The sequence below is a fragment of the Pinus tabuliformis genome, chromosome 5_1, assembly GCF_031772625.1.
Source record: "Pinus tabuliformis cultivar Carrire ecotype Pingquan chromosome 5_1, CPIR1, whole genome shotgun sequence".
In the NCBI taxonomy this organism is placed as follows: Eukaryota; Viridiplantae; Streptophyta; class Pinopsida; order Pinales; family Pinaceae; genus Pinus; species Pinus tabuliformis.
Window position 1 is genome coordinate 410,154,929 of NC_142305.1, and position 6,000 is coordinate 410,160,928.

A 6,000-nucleotide genomic window follows, 5' to 3' on the forward strand; every position below is an offset into this window, starting at 1 on the left:
CATAACCCAAACATAGGATCAATCTTTGATGCATCCATGATATTTAATCTCCAGTGAATAATACAACTCATATTACAATGTCCTTGCACTCTAGCCTCAATTGGGCATTCCTCATAATTGAGATGCATGAGTTTCTGATGAGGAAATATTTCTTTAAATAGCATAATACTCATGGATTCACTAGTGAACCAATTGACTGTTAACTTTGTAATAGTTCCTCAAACAATTTGGAACTAATTTAATTAAACATAACGTAGTAAACTGAGTGATCTAATTTCCAACTCAATTTAAACTCATACTAGACCCCTAAAACATAGGGATAAGATAAACATGACTATAGAAATTCCAACCCGAAATTCCTATGCTAATTAAGTTAATTAAACTTAATTAACTATTTACAAGTTGCTATGAGAATAGAATTCGATTATGATTCTCAGTTTAATTCAAGGACAAATTAAACTGGAATTTCTTGTTGCCATTTCTCAACAAATGGAAGAGTATTTTTCCATATATATGCATAAGAAGAGGCTCTATATTAGCACATCATATTGAAAATCAAGAAAACCATACTCAATGATCCACAGTAGTAGGATGACTAGAAGGTTAATCATGAGGACACAAATATCCTTTCTTATTTAGAGCTTGCTTCGATAATAATTTCGTATAGGGTTTCTAAGACACCCCTTCCACAGGTCACCACCCTCTCTTTCTTCATCACACTAATTGATGTCTTTGTGGAGTTAGACTTTGATGGGGCATCTAAATGCAACCCTAAAATAGATGGATATGGATGTATTTTCACCAAAGGGATCCTATGATAAATCATATCTCCTACTAGTGGGATCTCTATGACATGCTCTCTACTAGTATTGTGCCTACCACAACAACTTTAATATGATATATGTCAAATCGATGTCATCTCATGGCTCAAATAACCATTGGGTCCTCGTACTCTACTACCACAACTCCTTTGTGATCATAATGTGTGAGATGGACATTTTTCGATGGAAATTTTCATGTCCATTGGGCCTATCACCTAATAGATTAACCTGTTAGACTTTGGCAAATGCTCACTAAATCAAACAAACTTACAGTTGGTTGATTTTGGATAGAAATAGATAGAGATGAGAATTTATCCATTACCTTGATTTCATTAACTATTGAATATTCTCATATTCATTGGATCTGAGGCTCCTTGAGGTGGACCCTCTTGCACCAAGCTTAGATTGCTTTGATCTCCAATCACTACTAGGAAAAGAGAGAAAATGTCAACGAACTGTTCTACCTATGATAACTAAATGGATTTCTTAATATTTAGGCCATGTTTTCAAAAATATGTTGTATACAACACCTACAAGGTAAAAAATGTGAATTATACAAATGTTGATGGACTTAAATATACAGTCTTTCTTCATGGTTGGTCTAGATCAATTTATCCACTAAAATTCTCTATGCATACATTTTCTCATCCATGATGATCAAACTACATTAGCACACATTCCTCGATTGACATTGACAATGAAATGAAAATTTGCATAGGCATATTTCTCACAAGGAACAATTTACTAGTTCTAATGCACAAAGATTAAAGTGAACTAGAGAGTAACATCATACAGTTGCATGATTTCTAGAATTATTTTTGGGAAAAACGCAATGGTAATTGGTGTTTCTCTTAACCACAATGACAATCCCATTACCTATATCAATGGAAAACTAAATGAGACTAAGAGGAAATTGTGGGATTCTATATATAATAGGTTAATGTTCCAACATTTAATGTCTCAATATTATCTGTCATAGGCTTTGAGGCGCAACAAAGTATATACTAGAAGAATGCCATATGAATCTACAAGATCCTACCTATCTAACTACATAATATGCGCAATGAACACTTTCTTCTTCCACAAGAAAAATAAGTTCTTGGAATCCAAATCAACTATGCAATCATAATTGCTTTATCCTAAATACAAACCCTGACTAACAGCCACTATGTTCTTATGATTGTGTCTCCTTCAAGACTGAGGAATCTAATGTCCAGATCATCTATCTATAGGACAAAATAAACTATGAAACCCTTGTAGCTACTACAACAACCCATCCAAAAATTTCTAAACCAAAAACTTTTTGGAGCCCCTGTATCACACAAAGTCATTAGGAATGCTAGGATCTTCTCAAAGAGTTCAACAGTCTCAAAAAAACCTACAAAGGTATAATTTTTTAGCCAAGTAAAGCTAAGTCATTAGTTCCTGCCTAAAGTGCATTGGTCGCATTTTTAGAATTTGACTAAGTCTAAACCTTGTGACTGTTATGACTGATGTGACCTGTGCAACTCACTGTTACATAGGTCACGAGGTCGTATATGTCTCTCTTGGACATTGATGCAACCATGCCACCCTTGCGATCTTGCGACTAGATGGTCACAAGGTCGCATAGGTCACAAGGTTGCACATACGTCACTCATCCATGAACGCAACCATGTGTCCCTTGTGACCTCACGATAAACTGGTCACAAGGTCACATAGTTCGAATGTGAGAACCATGCGACCTTGCATGTGTAGCCAAAGTTACATAAGGGAAGGTTTTCGAGTCTCATTATAATTACTCCTTTGGTCGCATGGAAGGAGAGGAAGGTCTGCGACTTGGGTGCATGTGCATTTTTCTCTAGGTAAGAGACCTTTTGCCTTCCTAGTAATCATGATTTTCTCCTACGTGTCTCTATCTTCATCCCTAATCTTCTGCATCCCATGCCCTAGGGGTTTTAGGCCATGTTACTTGGCTTTTTCACCTCAATTTCAAAAGGTAGTTTCCCTGGCCACTTCTACTCTTCCTGGACCGAGACCTCGGCCATTTTTCGATCCTAACCTTCCAAGTTTTCAACGGTAAGCCTAAACCTACTTACCCAGAAGAATCCTAGACCTCCTAAAGCCACAAATTATTTGCCTTGATCCTCTCTAAACCTATGTCATGCGACTTGAGACTATGATATCTCTTTTCACGCGACTTCAAGACTTGCGACTTTGCCCTATTGTGACCTTATGACTTATGACCCTAGATCCCCCATTGACTTGCGACTTGTGATGATACTACCCCATAAACCTGACCTATGACTTTATGACCCGTATCAATCTGCAACCTATAAAACAAGTCACTTAGTAACATTTCTATCCTTGCGACCTTGTGACCTGCCTCATGTGCAACTATACTACCACCTACTGACACTCCTTTTATTTTGTAGTTTTACTTGATTTTCATGTTGTCTCTCTCATTGTGGGATTGTATTTTTCACGTGACAGGTGATATGTAATTTGAGTGCATATCCATCTCTTCCTTCGAAGATGAAATGGCTCCCCTAAGCACTAAGCCTTCTCATAGAGGCTCAGGAAGTAGGTCGTGGGAGTCCGACCAAGACAATGAGCCACCCATATTTAGGGACACAATTTGGAATATCAGTAAAACCATGAGGCTCTCTTGGTAAAAAATCTACGGGAAGTTTTTGACATCACATATTCTAGAAACCCAGGATGATTTTCCAATATACATAAATGTCAAAAGATTAAGGTTACACAAGGTAGCGGCACACCCCCCAATATTCCCATGCAAAAAAACTATTGAATGGATATTACAAAGTATAGATACAGATTCATGGATGATCATGGATCATACTAGGGTACTTGTAGCTTCTATCTCCCCTGCAAACATCTGCACCTACTATAGGCTCCCTGAGAGATAGGAGGTTTTTAATACTAGATGGTCTTGTGATTTCGTGACCCCAGTGAAGGACACACTAAGGGAATGGTGGCAAGACACGTCAATGTTCTAGGTAAAAATTGATCAGGAATACAAGACACAGGGATTGCGCAAGGTAAATCAATTAGTTATTGCAATTATGTGCCGATTATATGGCAATGCAGACTGTGATGCTTTTAACGACACCTAGGTCCCCCTCATGTATTTCATTGCCACCCGAGGAACTATTTTTAACTTGGCAATCATCCTCTCAACATCCTTGAGAATGAACATAGTTGCAACCAAGCTCCCACATCGATGATGTCTACTCGAGATGCTACTTCGAGAACAAGAGCTGCAACCTAACTCATTAGTAGTCGATCTCGTGCACTGCCATTACATAGTATTCTGGGACATGGCTTACAAAATTATGATAGATGTAATCTTTGAATATTTTATCATCCCATCATACCAGCTGTTATTCGGGGATGAATCACCATGCATGTCAAATAGGGCTATGAAGATTGTGGTCAATGTACCACACTGGTTTCCCATTCAAGAAGGAACATTCATCAAAGTGTTCCATACCCATTAGGCCCGTCATGCCCTACCGAGGTTCATCATGGACAAGATGCTCCTGTGAGAGGACTGCTACCAAATGACATAGGGTTTTTGTAGGATATTTAACAAAAGAGAAAAGAAACCATGGTCCACTTTCCCTCTCACCATCGGAGTGTATGTGCTGGAAAATTTCAAACAGGTAGAGGCTAAGGCTGAGGCATTGAAGGGAAACCGCTTTTTTACTATCAACTAATAAACATATGATCCTGAGAAAGTATTGGCCACCGACTACGAAAATGAAAAATTATGCTGGTCTTATTCTCATACCAAACAGGATCTCGAATATGGGATAGAAAAATGGTATAACGCTGCATGGGAACTTAGCCCAAGTGTGCAGCTCGCCAGAGAAGATGAGCTCCTTGATGATCCCCAAGAAGATGTGAGCCTCAAATACAGAGCTCCGACCATAAATAAAAAGCAACATGAGGTGCCAAAAGTCATCGAGGAATCTAAGAAGCGAAAAGGAAAAGAGGTAGAATATGCCTTGAGTGACCACGAAGAGGAAGACACTAATACTACAATGGAACAAAGGAATACCACCTTGGAAAGGAGAAAGAAAGAGCTTAAAAGGCAAAGGGATCTAGAGAGCAAACAACCTCAATATTCCAGCAACCAAGGATAGAGTGAGAAAAGGAGATAGCAGGAAGAGCGATAAAAGGAGAAACAACTGCAAGAAAAGTAGCAGGAAGAAATAAGGGCACAAGAAGAGGCAGAGAAGAGAGAATAGGAGGAATAAAGAAGGGCACAGGAAGAGGCAGAGAAGAGAAATCAAGAAGAATATAGAAGGGCATAGGAAGAGGCAGAGAAGAGAAAACAAGAGGAGGAAGTAGAGAAGAGAAGGCATAAGGAGAACAGGAGATTAGAGCAAGAGCTAAAAAATATGGAAGATGAGCTAGAGAGGCAACAAGTGCTCGAATATCAAGAGAAAATATGAGAGGAAGAAGAACTGATGAGGAACAAGGAAAGGGAAGTATAGGAAAGTGAACAAGGGGAGAGAAGAAAAATAGTTGACGTAGGTACAGGACAATGTGAACTTCCCCCATTAGACATGCCTCCTACCACTCCCCTCAGTGGTGGGAACCTCCCCCTACAAGAACTGGGTATCTTGGAAGGACAGGATGAGGAGGTCCTAGATCTCAAAAGGCACACATTCGATGAAATAAACCTAAAAATTGTACAAGAAAGAAAAAAAATATTACGCCAAGAATCCAGCTGAGCCTTTATCAATAACCACAACCAAGGATATTGTGCCCAACATTACATCAAACCCAAAAATGACCTCCTCGGCCGGGATAGCTTTCATTTCCGTCACAAAACACAATGTCGCCCAGATGAGCAAAGAGATATTTGATCGTCATAATAGGCTTCTACGCATCTCAACTAAGGGCCACCGTGGTGGAGTAGGAGAAAAGAAAGGTGGAGGAAGATAATGCGGCACTTTGTTTAGGTCACATGAGTGCAACTGAATTCCATGCAGCAATCAAGGCAAAAACAAAGACTCTCAGGGAGGCCATGGTAGTATTCTATGAAGATATGTCCAAACTGCATCACATAGTGGTCCCAATCATGACAATCCAAGCCCACACAAGTGAAAGAGTCGTGATTCTTAAGGAGGTTATGACTGCTTTGGGTAAGATATAGGAATGGTCTGTT